The 22,158-nt window shown below is 43.2% G+C and overlaps 1 long non-coding RNA gene across 1 annotated transcript in view; it reads right to left on the bottom strand.

Moving 5' to 3' along the window:
- The window catches only part of LOC138572439 (uncharacterized), a 289,848-nt gene extending 277,572 nt beyond the window's left edge, over window positions 1-12,276 (bottom strand). Inside the window, exons 1-2 of the long non-coding RNA XR_011303905.1 lie at window positions 12,174-12,276; window positions 6,555-6,653 (exon numbers count right to left, since the gene is read on the bottom strand). This is a non-coding gene — a long non-coding RNA (uncharacterized lncRNA). The remainder of the gene's footprint in view (window positions 1-6,554; window positions 6,654-12,173) is intronic.
- Between the last annotated feature and the right edge of the window lie 9,882 nt (window positions 12,277-22,158).

The following is a 22,158-nucleotide window of genomic DNA, read 5'->3' as shown; positions in this document are numbered from 1 at the left end:
AAAGTCTGATGAGGTCTTTGTTCTAAATATGCGAGAACCTCCAGCAGCAATTAAGCCTTCCTGCTAGCAGTGGGGCGTCAACCTGAAGTGTCAATCTTTCCCATGCTGGGCACTGTCCAGTCAGAATTAAATATTTAACTCCAAACTGGGTTTTGACTTTAACATTCACTTTAAGATATTTCATTTAAAACATATAAAAATGAGCACAGTTTATAAGGGATTTTGACATTTAAAGAATTAGGCCTTTCACAAAAACATGCTTTTAAAGAGGCGATTTTGCACTTCTTCATGGAAAAAGCACATTTAAACTGAATCCTTTACATCAGAGTTTCCTCTGCAGCACACACATTTATTCAGCACCAGTTGTTCTCTTAAGTGGTGAGATTTGTTTGCAGTCTGGAAGTAAGTATCTAGACTTTGCTTGGGGTTTTCTCTGCACAGCTGAAATTGTTACATGTTTTGCCATTTTTAGCCGCATTTTTCCTGTGGAACTGAAAGACATTTTGCTGGGCTGGTTTTTCATGAGCTACATTTCTCAACTACTTTCAGTCAATGAGGCCGGCTTCTCTGGCCACACTTGATGATCGGTAAATATTTTACTCTCAATGATTCACTGAAAAATGTATGGATCTAGCGCCAAAATAGCACTTTGAAGATTGCAAAGCTGTATTTTAAAAGGCATTGGGGGTCATTCCGAGGTTGGAGGTAAGGGATTACCGGCGCCTGTAAGGGCACCGATGGCGGTAATCTCTTACCTCCGTATTCCGAGTTCCCTTTGCGGGTCCCTCTTTACCTCCTGCTTTTAGCAGGAGTAAATTACGGGACCCGCAAAGTGACCTTGGAGTAAATTACGGCACCGTAATTTACGGTGCCGTAATTACCTCCTTCCCCATTCCCATTGAGCCCTATGGGGGCAGAAATGGGGATGGGGAAGGGCTATGGTGAATGGGGAATTACCGGTCCATCCAACCTTGGAATGGACCGGAAATTACTTCATTCACCATGCCGGTATTCCATGGAGTAAATAGCTCCATGGTTGCCAACCATGGAGCTATTTACTCCATGGTGTAGTCCTAACTCGGAATGAGGGCCATTGTCGGTTTTTAGCCCAATTCTGTGGCCTTGCTTCATGTTAAATGTAAGAGCACCCACTGACATTCTCCTGCAGTGAGTTCTGTTTTCACCCCAACCTTGACTGTGTGTGGCAGGGGTGCGCAGCTTTTTGTGATGGTGACCCATGCACAGTTTTGCAGATTTTTGTACGCACAGATGTTAGCGCATCCATTTTTGGCCGTTTCTTTCCCCATTGGTAAAGGGGTGCAGTGGGGCATCTCGGCATGGGTAAAAATATCCCACACATGATTACTTTTCCCTACTTGCGTTTCTGCATCTGTACAAGTATAAAATTACTTTGCATTTTCTTCAGTGTTTCTATAGCATGAGCATCTTCATCTCGTGCCCGAAATGTTTCTCATCTGTATCACCTCCTCTTCAAATCTTAGACAATATGTAAGTTATTTCACCTTGTTTGTCTTTACTAGGTGCGTCAGTTCTTACTTCGAATGACGTTATCAGCCTCTTCTCTTGTTCAAATGCACATTTCTTCGGGCACTCCAGCCAGACAGGCACCATTTCTTAGTGCGTTTAAATAGGGATTCCTCAACGGATACCTTGTCTCGAAGGTTCATTTCAGTACAGGCACTCTCACTGGAACTGCACGTGTCGCCATTTCCGGTTCCCAACATATAGGCAACATGCGTGCAGAGCTTTTGATGGGGGTACTTGACTCCACCTCTACAACACATGTACTGGTTTCCATGCAATCCGTACTGTGAAATGACAATTAAATGTGGTAATAACTAATATTCTCTGTTTTCCCCATATGAGCCCTCCCAAAAATGTCTTGATGGCATTTTTTCAGGAATGAAGGACAGAACATCATGTGGCCTTTTTCAGCAGACAAATGCAGTCTTGAATCAATTCAAATGAAAGACAAAAAAACACCAACTCATTTTGACATGCATCAGTGGCTGCACGCACATTGCACAGTGGGTCATGTGTAGGGAACATACAGTCTTTTGTGTCTTCGGAAGTTATGAAACTAGTCATTATAAAACATGACAGGAAACTAGCATTATGCAAGTTCAATGTATCTATGTAGCATGATTTCACACAGGTTCAAGGATAGACCAAACTATCTTGATTACATCCTTAAAAAAGTGAACATAGACAACTTTAAAAAACGGTTGTGACCATAAAATCCTGTATTGTCTGCCTTCAGATCACCCCTCCTCAAGGAAGCTCAGATTATGCACTATTAAAGAACCCAGAACTCGATCCAGCTCACCCAAATAAATATCACCCAAAATCTAACATCTCTTTATGGTTTATATCATAGAAACAATCATGACCACCCAACCATCTTAACTCAGTAAAATGAATTAAATAATTCCCACTAAAATTCCAGCATTCACTTTCAACCTGAAAAACAAGCATTGACAATTTCAAATATTTGGTCTTTTGTGTAGATATGGCAACGATATTTGCCTGGCATTATGATATGATATTTTATTTTTATCACTCTCATACACAAGTGTTTCATTGCTGCAATGGTACTAACTGGCCTTTTTAATGGTAGCACCTTGAAAATGGTGAGCGTACCTAGGCATATGATAGTTAGCAGTGCCTGGCAAAAACCTAGCTAATACATATACACAAGCTGAAACTGTTGGCTTTGCTACTGCCTTTTCTTAACAGGATTTCAGCAAACGGCACACATACTGCTTATAAATCAAGTGGCTAAAGGCAGACCTGGTTTAGACATTTTATTACATCAAACTGTGTTTACAGTACTAATTAAACCTTTAGCTCTAAGAAAAGTGTTAAATCAGAAAACTGGCAGGCACTTAGAGTGCAACATTTAATTGTAAGATTTGTCAAAGTTAGCTCAAAGAGATCCCAGGAGGTTGTGTTTTGGCCGGGGAGTGTCAGGAAGTGGGTGAGAATGGCCATAGGAAATTAGCCTTGCTATGGGCAGTCAATGGGTGGGCAAATAACCAAACAACACCAACAAGCAATGTATCCCTCCTCATATGCCACCTCTCCCTAGCTGTACTCCAATGCATTAGTTTCGACTTGTATGTGGCAGCGCCACCTTATAGCTAAAACTAATAACACGATGCTGAAGTCTCTTTTGTGTGTAAAACTTGGTTTCCTTACTGGGACAAAATGCACTGCAATTGAGGTCTTATTAAAATGTTGACAAGAGGCATATGTTCTCACTCATATGGCTGCTCCGTTTTTCGGAGGTGATCGTCAACACCTCTTCACAACCCATGCAGTGACTATGAGGCCGATAGATACATATGTAACCTTTAACACCGACAGGCATGTAATCTTACGTTATGGTGAGCTCGGACAAAACCTTGTTCATGGGCCAAGCAGTTTATTTATTTGTTTTATTATTTGTGAAGGCCTCAGCCCTCAAACATCAGGGCGCTCTTAAGGAACCAGTTACATACAATCATCAGGGTGGACAGCTTATGTCAGGGGGGAGACCAGGATGCCGGTCTGGGTTCAAGTGTGTGTAGTAAGGTGAGGGACCGGCTAGATGAACAGTCTTGGTCTGAGTCTGTTTGACAGTTTCTCTTTGGTGCTGCATTGTGGAAAGAGTGACAAGGTGCTTTTAGTTTCCCTTTAAGACTCTTGCAGTTGGAGAAAAAAAAAATCCACAGAGGCCACTATCCCAGACAAAATGTGTGGTATTGGGGCAAAGGGTGCTCTGCATGTCTGTCTATAATACGAATGTTGATGACAAGTACTGCATGTGCGTTTTTAATACGTTTCCGTGTTGTGTTTAAAGTACAGCCTTACTCGCACAATAATAATTTGTCAGCCTGAAATGTGGTGCAGTTTGTGATTAATGGCAGTAGTCTAGTCTTAAACCAGGCACAAGAGGACAACTTGCTAATATGCCTTACATGTGTTATCTTATTATAAATGCTGTTCTTGCTCCACCTTCTTTTTGTCTTGTTAATGTTAATGTTAAAGGTATTTATATAGCGCACCGTCACCAACGGCGATGGTCTCCCGGTGCTCAGGCGGATTTGTAAACAAAAGGCGGACAGGGTGGGTCAGTGGGTAAAGAGGGCGCAGGAATGGGAGAGGTGGTGAACTGCTGGCAGCCTCAGCTCGGCCTTTTCCGTGCGCTGAGCTTGGGTGTGCAAACAGGATCGAAGCGGGTCCCCGCGTGCCGCTGCTGTGATCCATGTGTTGGCTGCCTGCCGCTGCAGTGTGGTGAAGTCTGCGCGGCCTGCTGTGAGAGAGGTGGCCATGTGGGCTCTGTGTGAATCAAGCAAGCAGAAATTGGAGGTCTTGGCTAGTGGGCTGAACGTCTCACAATCCCTGCAGTCTAGTCCATGCATCGGTAGTCAAAATAGGTTGGCATATCTCTTTCTTTAGGCCCGCTGAGCATCCCGTTTCTGAGGCCACACTGCGGCTGGTTCAATAGCCCAATTGGCACACTATCCCAGGTTCGGTGAGCACAGTCCTTAGATCGATAGTGGTGTTTCACCATCACTACCCAGCTTCATTCTATGTAGGCCACTGTCAGTAGTCTACTGGGTGGCACAAGACTCTCATCCCTTTCCTGACTGTCCAGCATCAGGCCGGGGGAAAAGGCTGGGCTCCAGCCAACTCAACGATCCTGGCACACCCAGTGGCGGGCACATGCACATGTGTATTCTTAAAAATACACATGTGCATACGCGTCTACTGTTCCCACTTTTAATTCTGCAGTTTAACACCAAACGTGTACTAGCTAAATCCTTGCTTTTAACATGATTTTTTTTCTCCAGTAACCACATGCCCAGGTTAAGCATACCTAGGCGCTAAATGTGGAGATCAGACACCTGTTTTCTACAATTCTTTTTTTATTTCAAATTACTACATTCTTTGTTCAGGAGTTGCAGGTACTATTTTGGTAGCCGCTCTTTCAAGAAATCTGTTCTCTGGTTTTTGTTAGTGTCAGAGACCCTCGCAAGTCCTTTGAAATATTTGGTGCCTTCCCCGTTTGAATTCATGGCTTTATTGCGCGAGACTCTGATGCAGTATGAGTGAATGCCTTCCTTTCGTAGCCTAGTGTAAACATTACTGCATGCTGCTATAATCCTAATTTTTCAACAAATGGAATCCCCTTTGAGCAGATATACCTTTCCCTTTGCTAAGCAGTTTCTCGTGGCAGCCCGTGTTGTTATCATTAGCCTCTCCCCTAAGCACATATTGCCTGAAAGATCATAATCTCAGAAATATTCGGAGCAAACACCAGTTTGGTCCCCTTTGCTATTGATTGACTGTGACGTAGTCAGTCTCTATGTCAGTCTCTACCTGGTCTGGCATAATCTATAGGGTTGTAATGAATAAGCATTAAATTAACCAGGAGGTCCAGGAAGTCCTGCATCTATGGACTTTCCTCTAATGCTTGCTACTCTGTTTGCGTTTCCTAGGAAACAAGTGTTGTGGAGCGAGAAGGGGAAGACAACGCTTACAGTTGGGCGTATTAAGAGCAGCTGATGGAGAGAGAATCATGAATTCTTCGCTGAGGCGAGGATTTCAACAAGGAAATGTAAATAGGTTGCTGTTGCTGAACGTTAAAACATGGAAGAACCCGTCGAGTTGAAGATTAAATAGCGCCGTTGCGCTACAGTGTAACGAGAGATTCCGCAACCGTTGTTGCAGTTTTTGGATATCTGGAGAGGGAGAGGAGCGACGTGACGCTTCTGCGAAGAGGTACGCAGCGTTCGCCATCGCAAGGACCGAAGACAGTCCTGTTACGTTTAAGGAGGGAGAACGGGTCGGCGAACATAGACGCCGAAAAGAGAAAAGGGGCGGAGCCAAAACCAATCAATCGCCAAGCGCCGTCAGGACGGAGGCGTCTGTACTACGAGGAAGGTGAACGGAGGGAGAGGGAACAAAACTGTAACGTACCATTAGTATGAATGAACCAAGGAGAGATGTTCCCTTTAGAAACTAAATAACAAAACTGACAGAGAGTCGAGTGAGTGAAACAGCTGAAAGGCTGCATTTGCCTGAATGTGTGCAGGGGAACACTACGTCTCGATGGAAGAAGCACTAGCCCGTACAAGGGAAGCAACCGCCACCCACTGAGGAACGCAGATTTGAAATAGTAACAAAGAGGGAGAGAGAAAATCGACAAGAAGGGGAACAGCGCAGTACAAGCTGTCACACACCGATCCAGCTGGGATCACAGAGAAAAGCAGCTGTTCACAAGCAAAGTCGAGGAGCAAGACCAGCATAAATTGAACATTAACTGTATCAGAAAAACAATAGAATCAGACTTATTTAACAAAGGGAGTTTATGTCTTGGAAAGTGAAATACGAACTTTAATGCACCTTTGAAATAAGAAAGCAAGCTAGTGAATCACATTTAAAGATCTGAAGAGAGAACAGAGAAAGAGTTATAACATAGAGAGAAAGAGAAAAGAAATTGAACTGAATGTTAGTCAAACGAACATTTTCTAAAAGAGAGAACTTACCTGTTGGAATTTTCCCTTTTCTTGTTTTTCCCTACGTCAAAACGAACTATATCCTGAAGTCGGAGAGTGGGGAAGAAGACGTATCCTTTACTGGTTTACCTAAAAGAAAAAAAAAAAAGAGAGTTGATAAATAAAAGAATTGGGCTCCCTTTTAGTCCAAACTAACTACTTATTGGCTGAGATTTCATTTGTTTTAATTAATATTCTTGAAGATCCACATTTGGTGTCAGAGGTGGGATAGTGAGAACGTCATGGAGGACCTTATCAAGACCCTAAGTGAGGGGCAACAAATGCTACAGCAGGCCATACAATTGCAGAGTCAACAAGCCCAAGCAGACAGGTTGGCATTTCAACAAGGGTTACAAATGCAACAAGCCCAGTTGTTGGAAGTTACAAATGTCAGGAATAATCCTCAAGTCCCTACTTCAGTCTTACAAAAATATTCAGTAGGCGAAGACCCAGCCCATTTTTTTGTAAATTTCGAGAGGGTAGCTCGAAATGCCCAGTGGCCAACCGAGAGATGGTGTCATTACATCGCACCATTTATGACCGGTGAAATGCAGTCAGCTTATCAGGCCGCAAACCCAATGGATGATACCACCTATGGAGATATGACGAAGGTTGTCCTAGAACGTATGGGACACGATGAGGAGACCTATCGTATCAAGTTCAGGGAAATTAAATTGGTTGGAGAGGAAACCCCAAGACAGTTACTCAACAGGGTAAAGGAACTGGCAGAAAAATGGTTACAACCCACTGTGTCTTCACCGGCTGAAATAATGGAGAAAGTAATCTTGGAGCAGTTCATCGAAGGACTACCCGGCCCAGTACAACGATGGGTTAAGCAACACCATAGACTATCATTGTTGGAGGCAGTGGAAGTAGCTGCAGCTTATCAGAAAGTGGGACAGGGCCGGGTACTGACTTATGCCACAAGTCCTAAACCACACATCATGATGAATAAAGCAACACCACAACCAAGATGGCCTCATTCTATGTTGAGGAAACCTGAAGGGGAGAACCTACGGTCCAGACCCAACAGTGAGGGTCCCTCAAATTATCGTCCATCTACCATGTCTATTCGAGGTCCGCAATGCTTTGATTGTGGAGAATGGGGTCACCTCGCCAGGTTCTGCCCAAAGAAACCAAAATCAGAAACAATGGATGTAAGTGTCCTCGAATCCATGAAGGAAAGTGACTTCTCCGAACACTTGCCAGGAAGACAGTCTCAATATCTGTATACCTGCAAGGCTGAGGTCGACGGAAAGCCTACCACTGCCCTAGTTGATTCAGGAAGCCTACAGACTGCGATGACATCAGAACTGGTAGGTGATAGTCCTCGTTCCGCAGGGGAAATTCCTGTTCGCTGTGTGCATGGGGATGTAAAGACTTACCCTGCAAAGAAAATACAGATTAAGGTGGGTGGGGAAACAGTTGGGGTGAAAGCGGCAGTACTACCCAGTCTGCCGAAACCTTTACTAATTGGTTCCGATCTACCGAAATTCTCTAAGTTAATTCATGAAATTGGGAAGAGCTGGTGGGAAATGGCCCCTTTCATGGAGAAGAAATATCCACCCCTTTCCCTAAAACACAGAAGAGCAAGAAACTAAAGAGAATAATGAACGAAGAATGGAGAACTAAGAATGTGTTTCTGGTATCCGTAGACTGGAGGTTGGAAGAGGATGGCGATAGTTTCAAGACCGCTCAAGAGCTGGATCCATTACTCCAATATGCACGAGAACTAGCTAAAGAGGTTCCATCTGGAGAAGATCCTCATTTCATCAAAGAGAATGGGTTGCTATATCGAGTGAGTAGGTCTAGGAGTGGAGACGATTTGAAGCAACTATTAGTTCCAAGAAAATATTATACAACGGTCCTGGAAGTCGCTCACTTGCAGGTTGGGGAGGGACATCTCGGAACCGAAAAAACCTCTAAAAAGATTTTACATAGATTCAACTGGCCAGGGATATACCAGCAAGTGGTTAGGTTTTGTCAGTCATGCGAGGAGTGTCAAAAGAAAAATAGAGCCAATATCAAGAAGGCCCCTTTAAAACCTATGCTACTTGTCCTCGAACCCTTTAGCCGCATAGGAATCGATATTGTCGGACCCATGGATCCAACCAGAAGAGGTCATATATACATACTTGTTGTTGTAGACTACGCTACGAGGTATCCGGAAGCTTTTCCCCTAAAGGCTACAAATACTCAGCAGATATGTGATGTCCTAATTCCCTTTATTGGACGAGTGGGAATTCCTAGGGAAATTGTCATAGACCGTGGTTCCAACTTTATGTCCAACGTGCTGAAGCAAGTGCTTGAAACCCTAAAGATTGACCATTTGAAGACAGTGGTATACCACCCACAGACCGATGGGTTGGTGGAAGGCTACAATCAGATGATCAAACAAATGTTACGGAAGACAACCTCGCCAGAAAACAAAGACTGGGACAGAGTGTTACCATGGATACTGAAGACATTGAGAAACACTCCCCAATCGTCAACAGGTTTTTCGCCTTTTGAATTGCTGTTCGGAAGGCCAGTAAGAACTCTGTTGGATGAATTGAAAGAAAACTGGGAAGAACAATCTGATAGTGAGGTAACACTGACAGAATATGCCTCACAATTAGAGGAACGGACAGAGAAACTACAGGCTATAGCTAGGGACAATCTCCTCCAAGCTCAGATGAACCAAGAAAGATATTACAATCAAAAGACCCAGTTACGTACTTTTAAAACAGGAGATCAGGTCTTGGTACTACTGCCCACCTCAGACAATAAAATGTTGGCTGCCTGGAAGGGGCCTTTTGAAATTCAAGAAGTGTTAGGAACTTTAACATACAAAGTGAAACAACCTGGTAGTAGACTATCTTGCCAGACATATCATGTCAATTTACTCAAAAAATGGATGCCACCTATCCAATCCATCGCTATGATCACTAATGATCTATCATCAGAAGAACATTTTCCGCAAGTTAAGGAAAGAATAGGGATGGAGAGTTTGAATATCAACACTGAGTTGACGTCTACCGAAAGGTCTGAGCTGACCCACCTCCTAAAAGATTTTGTGGAAATATTCTCTTCTCTTCCTGGGAGAACTAATCTAACGTGTCATCATATATCTACCAAGCCGGGCTCTATAGTTCGACTCAGACCATACCGAATACCTGAGTCAAAGATACAGGCCATCAACCAAGAAGTGAAGGAAATGTTAGATTTAGGAATCATAGAGCCCTCCCATATTGACTGGAGTTCTCCGGTGGTCTTGATTCCTAAACCAGACGGCAGTGTGAGATTCTGCATGGACTTCAGGAAAGTAAATGAAGTTTCCAAATTTGATGCTTACCCGATGCCGCGAATAGAAGACCTCTTGAATAATCTGGGGAAAGCCAAGTTCCTAACTACTATTGATTTAACCAAAGGCTATTGGCAGATTCCTTTGCTACCATCAGACAAGGAACAGACGGCGTTTGCAACACCTACCGGGCTGTATCAATTCACAGTATTACCCTTTGGCCTACATGGGGCTCTGGCAACCTTTCAGAGGTTAATGAATCATCTGGTAAAAGGTCATGAAAGTTATGTCGGAGCATATCTTGATGACATTATTATTTACAGTCGGAGCTGGCAAGAACATCTAGACCATCTGAGGAAGGTGCTTGAAACTCTGAGAGGAGCTGGATTGCATATAAATCCCAAGAAGACCCATATTGCAACATTGCATACCAAATATCTAGGGTATTATGTGGGTCAGGGAATGATAAAACCACAAGAGGAAAAAGTGAAAGCTATAAAGCAGTTAAAGTTCCCTGAAACTCCAAAGCAGGTGTCGGCCTTTCTGGGATTTGTGGGGTATTACCGGAGGTTTATCCCACATTTTTCTACTTTGGCCTCTCCTTTAACAGATCTGTTGAAGAAACCCACTGGAAGCAAGAAGGTTTGGCAATCAATTGAAACACTAACGCCCTTCAATGGTTTAAAAAAGGCTCTGACCACTCTGGCTGTTTTACACTGCCCCGACTTTAGTGCTCCATTTTTCCTTCAGACTGATGCCTCAGGTACAGGACTCGGAGCAGTGCTTTACCAAAATCAAGGAGAGGAGGAAAGACCAATACTATTCATAAGTAGGAAATTGTTACCTCATGAACTAAGCTACCCAACCATCGAGAAAGAATGTTTGGCCGTCAAGTGGGCCATTGAAGCTCTTAGGTATTACCTACTTGGCTGAGAGTTTACCCTAATAACAGACCACGCACCTTTAGTTTGGATATCCCATAACAAAGACTCGAACCAGAGAGTGCTCAGGTGGTTTCTTTCCCTCCAGCCCTCATCGTTTCAAACTATCCATAAATCGGGGAGGCTGCTTTCACAGGCTGATTTTTTGTCCATAGCAGAAACCCTTCCCGAGCGTAAGGGCTTAGTAGAGGGGGTGTGACGTAGTCAGTCTCTATGTCAGTCTCTACCTAGTTTGGCATAATATATAGGGTTGTAATGAATAAGCATTAAATTAACCAGGAAGTCCTGCATGTATGGACTTTCCTCTAATGCTTGCTACTCTGTTTGCGTTTCCTAGGAAACAAGTGTTGTGGAGCGAGAAGGGGAAGACAACACTTACAGTTGGGTGTATTAAGAGCAGCTGATAGAGAGAGAAGCCTGAATTCTTCGCTGAGGCGAGGATTTCAACAAGGAAATGTAAATAGGTTGCTGTTGCTGAACGCTAAAACACGGAAGAACCCGTCGAGTTGAAGATTAAATAGCGCTGTTGCGCTACAGTGTAACGAGAGAGTCCGCGACCGTTGTCGCAGTTTTGGATATCTGGAGAGGGAGAGGAGCGATGTGACGCTTCTGCGAAGAGGTACGCAGCGTTCGCCATCGCAAGGACCAAAGACAGTCCTATTATGTTTAAGGAGAGAGAACGGGTCGGCGAACATAAAAGCCGAAAAGAGAAAAGGGGCAGAGCCAAAACCAATCAACCACCAAGCGCCGTCAGGACGAAGGCGTCTGTACTACGAGGAAGGTGAACGGAGGGAGAACGAACAAAACTGTAACATACCATTAGTATGAATGAACCAAGGAGAGACGTTCCCTTTAGAAACTAAATAACGAAACTGACAGAGAGTCGAGTGAGTGAAACAGCTGAAAGGCTACATTTGCCTGAATGTGTGCAGGGGAACACTACGTCTCGATGGAAGAAGCACTAGCCCGTACAAGGGAAGCAACCGCCACCCACTGAGGAACGCAGATTTGAAATAGTAGCAGAGAGGGAGAGAGAAAGTCGACAAGAAGGGGAACAGCGCAGTACAAGCTGTCACACACCGATCCAGCTGGGATCACAGAGAAAAGCAGCTGTTCACAAGCAGAGTCGAGGAGCATGACCAGCATAAATTGAACATTAACTGTATCAGAAAAACAATACAATCAGACTTATTTAACAAAGGGAGTTTATGTCTTGGAAAGTGAAATACGAACTTTAATGCACCTTTGAAATAAGAAAGCAAGCTAGTGAATCGCATTTAAAGATCTGAAGAGAGAACAGAGAAAGAGTTATAACAGAGAGAGAAAGAGAAAAGAAATTGAACTGAATGTTAGTCAAACGAACATTTTCTAAAACGGAGAACTTACCTGTTGGAATTTCCCCTTTTCTTGTTTTTCCCTACGTCAAAACGAACGATATCCTGAAATCGGAGAGTGGTGAAGAAGATGTATCCTTTACTGGTTTACCTAAAAGAAAAAAAAAAAAAGAAAGTTAATAAATACAAGAATTGGGCTCTCTTTTAGTCCAAACAAACTACTTATTGGCTGAGATCTCATTTGTTTTAATTAATATCCTTGAAGATCCACATTGACACAGGGCTCCACACGGCTAAAGCTCCACAGCCGCTGCTGCAGTGAAAAATGCTCGCTATTGAATGACGCAGGTATACCCTTTTTATTAAAATCTGTGTATTGGATGCCTTTTTTACAACTAAATCAAAATGATGCTAAAACCGGTTCAGTTTTATAAGTTGCATTTATCAAAATGTAACATTCGAAGTTTAATGTGATATACCAATATAAAACTGTAAACAACTACATTTCAAGATGGCGACTCTGTAGGAAACAAAATAGCTGACACATTTAGCAAGATAAAGAGTGCAAAAAGGGGAGTGGTTTGAGGGAAAATGGTTGGGAATTGGAGGAAAGATTTGACTTAGAGATGGGCGTTAAATTGGTGTGACACAAGCTAAACAACATAAATCAATCCTCATTTGTCATGTGCATTGAAAAGCATTAGAGACGCCCATTCAAAGCCCCTATTTCAAGCTCTTAAAGCTCTTATTTTAATGACAAAAGTTTTGGCTTAAAGGTATACGCTTTCAGCACCTCCTAACAGCCCAAACTAACAACTCAACTGGTAACAGCAACGTCATCAAGTAATGGCAAGCTATCCATGACTAGATGATTGATAACAGCTTGATTCTCAACTCCAGTAAAAACGAAAATCACGTTGTTTGGGACCCTCATCTCTCTACCCTTCTTTTCAAATGACAGGAATCAATGCCGTGCCACACGACCCCACAGAAAAGAAAAACATTGTAAACCCTCCTACCTTCCTCAAATAAAAAGAAAAAGAAATCACATTTCCACCTACACATGTTAAGGAAAATAACACCTTACCTCAAGATGAAACAACATTGGTGAACTACACACAGCATTATTATTAACCAACCTCGAATGCTGCAATAGCATTAACTTTGGTTTGTATAAGGCAAAAAGATATCAACAACCAATCAACCAGAACAGAGAGACTAACCTGATAATCACCCTAAAACGTCGAGTTTCCATCTCCCCTATACTAAAATCTTTAAAGTTTCTACCAATCAAATTAATGATCATATTCAAAATGATCTGCATTGTACACTGTAGTGATTTCCTATAGATCCAAAATGTCTGTCAACCTACATGAAGGGCTCCAACTGGGGAGAAAGTTAAGATCATCACAAAATAACACATTCATCCCAGCCAAAAGCAAAAAAGCAAGAAATGAGTGGCAGCTCTCTTCCAACTTTTGCACTGAACCATGCACTTGCGCATTCTCATTGTCAAAGGGCCTTCTAAGATCGTTGTTTTTGCTCTCCCCTGTTCCCCATCCCTTGCCTTGTCACAACACGTTCTGAAACACTTGTGTATGAGCGGATTAGAAATAGAATATCAATATCAACATCAATTACATCTTGAACAACATTGTGAAAGACTTACGAATATAGAAAAACGTTAATAGCTTCAAGAGAAAACTCAAGACCTGGATCTTAAAGAAAGCCACGCTCATTCTAATTCAATGACGGAGTTTGTGTGACGCTAAAGCTCTTCGCCGATATGTTCATAATCATAAACATCTTTAAAGGAACGCAACACCCGGTTGTCCCAAAATCCAGCAGGAATCCAACCTTTCTACCCACAATTGCCATATTACATTGTATTGCAAATACATTGTTCCATATATGCGACATGTACTATTTATGCACTATAAATGTATACTGCACGACTCTTCTTTGCACCTGGCTCCCTTTACTCCTCAGTGCTTTGAATTGCTTTGCTTCAATGAGGCACAGTACAAAACAAAATAAAACCAAAATCTAAAACAAAGATGGATACATTCCATCAGTCCCCCTCATGAAGAATGTGCTCCAATCCTCCCCCACCTAATAGAGCTTCAGAGGCCACTTTAGCTGAACGAGACCACTTTAGAAGAAGGGGTTCAAAAGAATAGAAGTACACACCAGACATGCTCATCAATGCTGCCGAATATCAAACCTGTTTGAGTTCCAGAAGGTGTGTTAACGAATTTTGAAGGACATTGCCATTGATTAGCTCCAGGTGCGACTCGCCGCAAATTATTTTACCCCATTCTCATTGAGGACCGTGATCATGAACAGGTTAGGATAGACGACAAAGTAAGGCCTGTAGAAAGCCATAGACAACCGGTCTGTCTCCCTGGTGATCATGTTAGTCACTTGGCAGATATTTAAGAGAAGGTGTTCGCTCCTTTTGCCTTCTTCTTGGTGTTGGGTTCAGCGTAGCTTATGGTTAGGTGCATGCAGCGTAAACTTGGACATCAGGAATGTGGTGCGGTATCAATGTTGGGATTAACCGGCAATGGAGCCTGCCTTGAATTGGGGGATAGTATTGCATGGATGGAGCCTGGGACGTATTTATCTCTGTAGAAGGTATTCTAAGGGTATACTCCAGGAAAACATACACTACTAAATTAAGGAATTCCCTTGCGCATTTCAAGTTATAATTCATACAAACGTGCATACAAATGTATGGCACAGGCACAAGTTGTCTACATGGCAGTGTATAGGATCAATCCTTTATTCTACGATCTCCTACATATTTTGCATTTATGTACATGTTTGTATTTCTTGCAAGTTCAAATATACGAGAAAAGATGGCTAAATATAAAAAGGTACATGTTACCTTAATCTTAAGCAGGAATTGGGCGTCAATATATACTGAAGTATCAAATGCTTATGATTGCTTTTAATTAGCCTCTCTTGGCATCGGGCATCCAATGAATGGTAGCTAGAATTAGGGTGACATGTTTCCTATGGTCGAAGAATCTTGCTACTGCGATCTGGGTGTGTTCAAAGCATTGGCTTTGTTCAGTCTGGAAACCCAGAAATTGACTGTTGCCACAGTCAGGGGTGGACAACGATGACATGAAGGGGAAGATTAGTCATAGTAGTTTGAGTTGAAAAAACTGGAGCTGAAGACAGCACTCACTTAGGGACTCAAGGGAGAGAAAGATATCCATGATAGATCCAAACATTAGAGAGTTCATTGGGGTTTGTTTTAGTTATTTATTTATATTTATATAGCGCGCAAGCAGCCCATGGGCATTGAGGCGCTGTTACTTGCAAGAACTTAGTTACACAGGTACAGGCAAGGTAGCGGTCGTTGACACATTGTGAATACTACAAAACATCATACTGTTGTTACAGATATTGCACATAGTCATTATATTACAACTTATGCAACGGGTCAAATGATAAGTATTGATGCTGATGTGAAGGGCCTTATGTGAAGAGGATGGTTTTCAAAACTTTGCGGAAGGTGGTGAGGGAGGGACAAATACCCATACAAATACCCATATTGGCCGGCCATGCATTATCACTTTTCTGGTGTGGGCCCTCTGCGATGAGCATAACCTTTGTATTTGAGGGGTTCAGTTTCATCATTGATACGAGTACGAAGGAGAGAGGAGGTTCTGCTTGGGGGCATTTCCTATCCATTTCCTCTCCTTACAGAGATAGAGCTGGTTATTGTTGGCATACATGTAATTGGTGCAACTAAAGGAGCAAATGATGTATGTCAGCAGATGTAGGCAAGGGTGGGATATTGGGGGCAAGAAGGTTAGGTGTTATCGGATGCTTCACATGATAGGCACATGAGTGAAAGTCCAGCGTAATCTGATGGTGTACAATGTAAAAGGCCTGTAATCAGTCCATGAGAATCAGGGCATTAACACCATGTGCATCGGTAGTCACAGATAAACCAGCAGAGATACAAAAAATGACTTTGCGCCTCCTCTGCGACTAAAACGTACATGAGTTGAATCAAGGATAGAAATATCTTCATTGTGATAATGTAATAAGGTCACTGAGGCCCCTCTCAAGTAGTTTGGCAGAGAAAGTAATATTTGAGATAGGCCTGTAGTTGAAGAGGTCAGTCTGATCCAGGTCAAGGTTGGAGATTCCTTCAGGAGAAGTGAAATAATGCCTAAGGAAAGGGACTGGTTCAAAATGTTGCGTTCGCTGTTGGAGATTGAAGGGCAGAGAGCGTTGAATGACCACTGAGGACCCAGAGGCCTTGCGTTTCGTGAGACTTGTATCAAAGTGAGAGGATGGTTGTGTTGAGCTTTTATGGAACTTGAGAAAATAAGCACCTGGCGAGGTGGTTGCAAATATTGAGTTAGATGGTGGTGATTTTTAGATTGAAAGAAGAGAGGCAGGACAGCGCAGAGGTTTGCGTATGAACGAATGTGGTTTTGAAAGCCGAGGGCTTTGAGAGTTTGTCAAGCTCTGCTCAGGGTTCTTGGCAGTGAATATCTTGCCAGAGAAATAGCAGTGGCTCTTTAGTACTTAAGATGACTTTGATATGGGGTCTTGACATGGAGGAGGACAGATTTACTTCAATGCATTTGGAAGGCTCTGCTTTTCTTGTTTGTCTTGCAGGGAAGGGAAAAAACATTTTGGAGCGAGGTACCTCTGGTTAGGGAGGAGGCCAGCTAGGAGTAACAAGATTCCTTTGGTGCAGATGGGTTGATTCCCATAGTGAAATTACCAGATTCTGACAGACTGTAAATCAAATGTTCGTATGGGAGGTGGGTGGATTGAGATTATGTTTTGCACCAGCAATTCCATATATTCCAAATATAGTTTCTCTCTTGAATGAAGCATAGGAGATGTTTACATAGGTGCAAGAGGGTGGCCTGAAAGGCACAGGGCCTACATAGAGCAACTGGAATCTAATTTGATTACAGATGTATGCCATGCTTTTTACTTGCAAGGCACAACAGCACTTTGCTGGTTTTGTTTCCTATGGGTGGGGCAAAGCCATTGCTATAAGATATAAGGGCTTTGGAATGCACCAGGCAGTTCACACATTGTTATTTTGTGTGCACATCCACAGCATGGCACATCCAAATATAGTGCTTACCACTCTTCATTGCATTACAAGGATAACGAGACAGACTTCTTGTCTGTCTTCTATTTCGATGATGTCATGCCTCCACCACTGCAAGGGTGTGCTGCTTGCAGATTGTTTTCTCCTGCTGCCCATGTCATAATATTACATATGCAGTGGGAAAAGAACAGCACGTTATGCACCAGAAACCCGAGCTGCAGCACTCACCTCACCCACCCACTTTCTATTGAACGTGTGCTTTCAGTGGACATAATGTGGTAGAAGGTCCGAGATCAATACTGCACACTTAATGCATGTACTGGCATTATACATGAGTTGACCAAGGCATCAGAGTCTGACATCACTGCACACTTTCGTAGCACAGCAGCACTGAAGAAGAGCATGCCCTCTGGGAAGGAGCAGGAGAGCATGCAGTGGGGTACCTACCTGGGCAACTGATGGCATTCCTTGGCACAGAGACATGTGTCTGATGACATAAAGACAATGTAGAAAGTAGTTGGGCATCTTATATCAATCCTTGCAAGTGGAGTTGCTACCTGGACGCCTAATGGCAATCCTTGATGATGGGGCAAGTGCATGAGTAATTCAAGGGCATTGTTGCTAATGAGGCAGCCAATAGCTATTTCATGGCAGTCCTTGACAATGGGACCAGCAGCTAAGTAGAGGATGGCAATCCTTGGTGATAGAGCAAGCATCTGGGCAGTTGTTGCCAGTCCGTATCGATGGCGCAAACTGGAAATCTCCGGCAATGCCGCAATTACTTTGGCATTTAATGGCTTTGCAATTGGAAAAAAGTACCTGCAAAATAATTGCCAATCCTTAGCAACAAAGTAATTCTTCATATGGCAATACTTGTCTAAGTGGAATGTTTCTAACCCAATATTTTGAATCTGTGGCATTTGGACTAGCACCTGGGCAATTGATGGAAAGTATTGGCAGTGGTACCTGGCCGTTAATGGCAATCATTGGCAATGGGGCAAGTTCCTGAGCATTTGATGCCAATATTTTGCAAAGTGGTTGTCCACCTTCAGCAATATCTACCCCTCCCTGGTCCATCCTTAGGCCTTTGTGAGGTGACCTAGGTGGCCAAATATTTAGCTCTACAAAGGCTCAAGCGGCTGATTTTTGCCAGTGATGATTTATCTAGTTAACTCTTTCAAGTTATTTAGGCACGGTATAATCACCAAATTGGGATTCTAGCTCATGCGCAAAGCAAGTCAGGTGTGAGAGAATATGGGCTGTATTAACTGATTTAAGCCTGAATACTCGCAGTCTGCCTCTGTGTGCCCCCAAGTCTTGCTGTGCCAACGTTTCCCAGCTTCATCTTCCCTCCCAGTCATACCTACCCAAAACAATGTTCACCTTCCCACCAACACCACCATCAGCACCCATGAAAGCATGAAGCGAGCGCAACAGAAATTCTAAAATGACAAAAATTCAATTACCTGTGTTAACAGAGAACCCACTTCACTATAGTCTCTTTTCAGTGTTCGTTATACCAATGTAATCAACACTGAAAATGGACTTCCTCTAACAGAAGTTGGTTCACTGCTAACGCTGGGAAGTTAATTTTGTTCTTCATTTTCATAAAGCCTTCAGCCCCTGCATATTATACTTGTGGGTGGGGTGGTAAGAGCTTTATCAACTTTTGCACTGGTCTGACCTTTCCTGTAAAGGCACCAATGCAGACATGCCAACATTGTGGAGCCCCTGAGAGGGAGATTTCACAACAAAAATCAGGAGAATGCAGTTTTCCCATAAAACTCCATTGGGGTTATAATGATTTTAGGCTGAAGAAAGTTAAAAATAGCATTATTTTTAATTGAAAAATCATGAGTCTCCTGCCTAAATCGGGAGGGTTGGCATCCATGCTAATGCCTGCTTTAAGGGACTCTTGCATCGCTCAGGTCCTTAACTTTTTAATATTGCCTCTTTACATCGAGAACCCAGAACTCAACCTTCTCCACGCTGACGCGTGCCAAGATAGCTGCTCTCTCTTCATACCTCTGCTGGCAGAGAAAATGGAGGTTGCTGGAGGGAGGGGTGAAGAATGAGTTCCGGCCAGGGTTTTTTGGGTGGATGTTCAGCTTACCTGTAGCAGCACGGATTTTATTAGGTAGGTAGGTTAGATCATAGGAGGGGCATCAAAACTTCTGGACACTAAATGTCAGCACCTGGAGAGCTTGCCCAACCCACCCCTTGCAATAAAGGGGTCACAAGAGTGTTTTTCCATGCTGCAGGAAAAAGAGGGGCTTGGGAAGGAGGGCCAAGTTTCGGTTTTTGTTGTGACGGGTCCAGTTATTACGGAAATGTATGCGTTGTAAATGGCGAGGTTGCTGTTGTGGCAGTTCGGCCTGCTTTGATTATGTGGGAGAGCTTTCATTGTTAGAGCTCTTGATTCAATATCGGTATTGAGGGCTTGTTTAGTTCTGCTCAGGCAGACGGGGAGCTGAGGGACAGCAGGGGGGGTATGAGGGAGCAGGGTCGCTGAAGGGTCTCAATCATGAAAGAAACACAACTGAACAGATATGCACAAAATGCCACCTACCCAGAATTAAATAATAGAAAATATTCTCACTGGTGCCTGAAGACATGTGGATTAACTGAAATGAAGAGTACGTGCTTCCAAACTGGGCAAATAACAAGTCAACTCCAGCTCCAGAAACTGCCAAAAAACAAAAAAACGGAAGGCTCCATGCTTCCCCGTTTCCTTGTGGAAGAGTTTGGAAGACTCAGAGTTTGAATGTTTTAGAAAACTGAGGGAAGCCCACTTTCTTTAGCTTGAGAAATTCCAAGCCAAGGATCATGCTAATGTTACTATGTGAAGACTGTAGCATGTTGGACAGTACTTTCTTAGTCAAAGAGACAGTCACCTCTCAAAGATGTTCAACAAACATACATGAATTTCACCCTCTTTGGAGCTCGATCAGTGTTACTTTGTTGACATGCGTTGAGATCAATAGCTGCAAGAATTAATTAACATAAGTGCTCCTCCTATTAAAAATATAGAAAACAAATCCTTGATCTGTAAGTGAAATACTATTAAACGCGGCTGCAAGTGAGCTCTGCTTTGTGTATGTTTTTGCATAGCATATTGCATTCCCTTCTTCTCAGCCGATATTTCTATGTCTACTTTAGACATCATCGTGGTTGTATTGCATTGGCCTTAGTCTAGCTTCATGACAACATTCAACGCATTTCAACTGCACGACACAGATGAGTCCGAAACAGAGCAAAATGTGGCTATGGTTATTGAACATCTTTGGGCAATATTGTGTTTTAATTGACAATGTGATGGTACTCATGACATTACATTGGAAGACAAACTGATAGTGTAACCTGTCTCCTGACATCTAAACTCCAGCTCTGAAGTGGCACAGGGCCGGTTCAAGGGACACGTGTGTATCTCTCACAGCTGCTGGGCTACAATATTTCTGCAGAAAGAGGTGGCCTTTTATGATATGATATGATATGATATGACATTTATAACGCGCCTGTACACAAGTGTTTCTAATGTTCTGCACCTCTGTTATAAGTTATAATAATTGTATTCCATAGTCAGATTTGTGGCAGGCAAATCTTTAAATGTAAGCCATGCCTAGTTGTGGCATGGTGACCAACAGGAGCCCACAATTATGCATTCAATGCGATCTACTATCACACTTGTATGAGCTCTGAGAGCAGGGCCATCTATGGCATGAATGGTGTGAATTGGTGACTGGTATGACTGTCTCCTCTACGGCAATGTGCAACAATAGCCAGGATGCTGCCGCTTTGATTCGCCAGGAACACCCTCCTGTCCAGGCAAAGGAACTTCCCCATGTGGGTCCCCGGGAACCACGTTTGCAGTGCCTTCACTCAAGGGCGCTGATCATTGGAGTCTCATTGATGCCAGTAGGTATGGGAAGGGGGTGTAGTTAGAGTAGCCAGAGTGGAAGGTAGGCCTGGAGATGGGTTCCACCATCTTGATTCTGTTAGGCTTCTCTTCCTTTTTCCTGTCCCTTCCATTTCATGCAGACAAGGACCATGCAGTGGTGTCACAAGGCAAAGGTCACTTGTTACAACCACCTGGATTGGCCTCCTCATAGCACGGCGCTTAGGACCAATCCCCTGGGACATTTTGCATTTCAAAGGAGAGCAGGACCCCTAATTCTTTAATTAATCTCTGCTCTCTATGAAGAAGAAGAATGTATATAGACCCCTGTAATAGATATAGTATATCCCAAAGTCCTCTGCGAGGAAGGAGACAGTAGAGGGCATCCAAGGCAGAGGAGAGGTCTATCCCCTAACCATCCAAAGAGAACAGTGGGGGTGACTGCTGTCGGCCCAAGGCCTCATGGTTGGCTGCACTGGAATCAGGACCCTGTCACTGGAGGTGAAGGGCCACATCTAGGTGTCTGCCAAACACCCCTGAATGGGAGTGCAGGACAGAAAGGACTCCTGGAACCCCTGTATTGAGATTGCAAACAGTCACTGTTCAATAGAACTACATTGTTGGACCTTGCACTGCCGCTCTTTGACTTGACACCAGCCCAGCTCTGAAAGCACCCATACTCCCGCTTTGATGCTGAAAAGACTGGCTGAACGCTGTGTAGCACCCATGGCAAACTAGTAAGGTACTGTGAAAAAGCCTTGTGCTCCTTTGTCCACTTATGAGATCATAATTACTTTCAAACAACCCTTCTCAAACATTGTGCCAATTAAGTACCTGAACACCCCTGCTCATCTGCCCAGAGTGCATTCTACAACAGTCAGCATTCTCTCTGTATTCTGTGAAGGGGTGGGTTTTGACAGTGATTCAGTTTTCAACTTATTATTTAATTTAAAGTCTATTTTTATTAGAACCTTGATTGGACATTTGTTTGTTTTGGTCTATTGCACTTATGTTGTTTGTGTTGCTACTGTTATATATATGTCA

The sequence above is a fragment of the Ambystoma mexicanum genome, chromosome 1p, assembly GCF_040938575.1.
Source record: "Ambystoma mexicanum isolate Mex_15411 chromosome 1p, UKY_AmexF1_1, whole genome shotgun sequence".
NCBI lineage: Eukaryota > Metazoa > Chordata > Amphibia > Caudata > Ambystomatidae > Ambystoma > Ambystoma mexicanum.
This window is presented reverse-complemented; position numbering and strand designations above follow the sequence as displayed.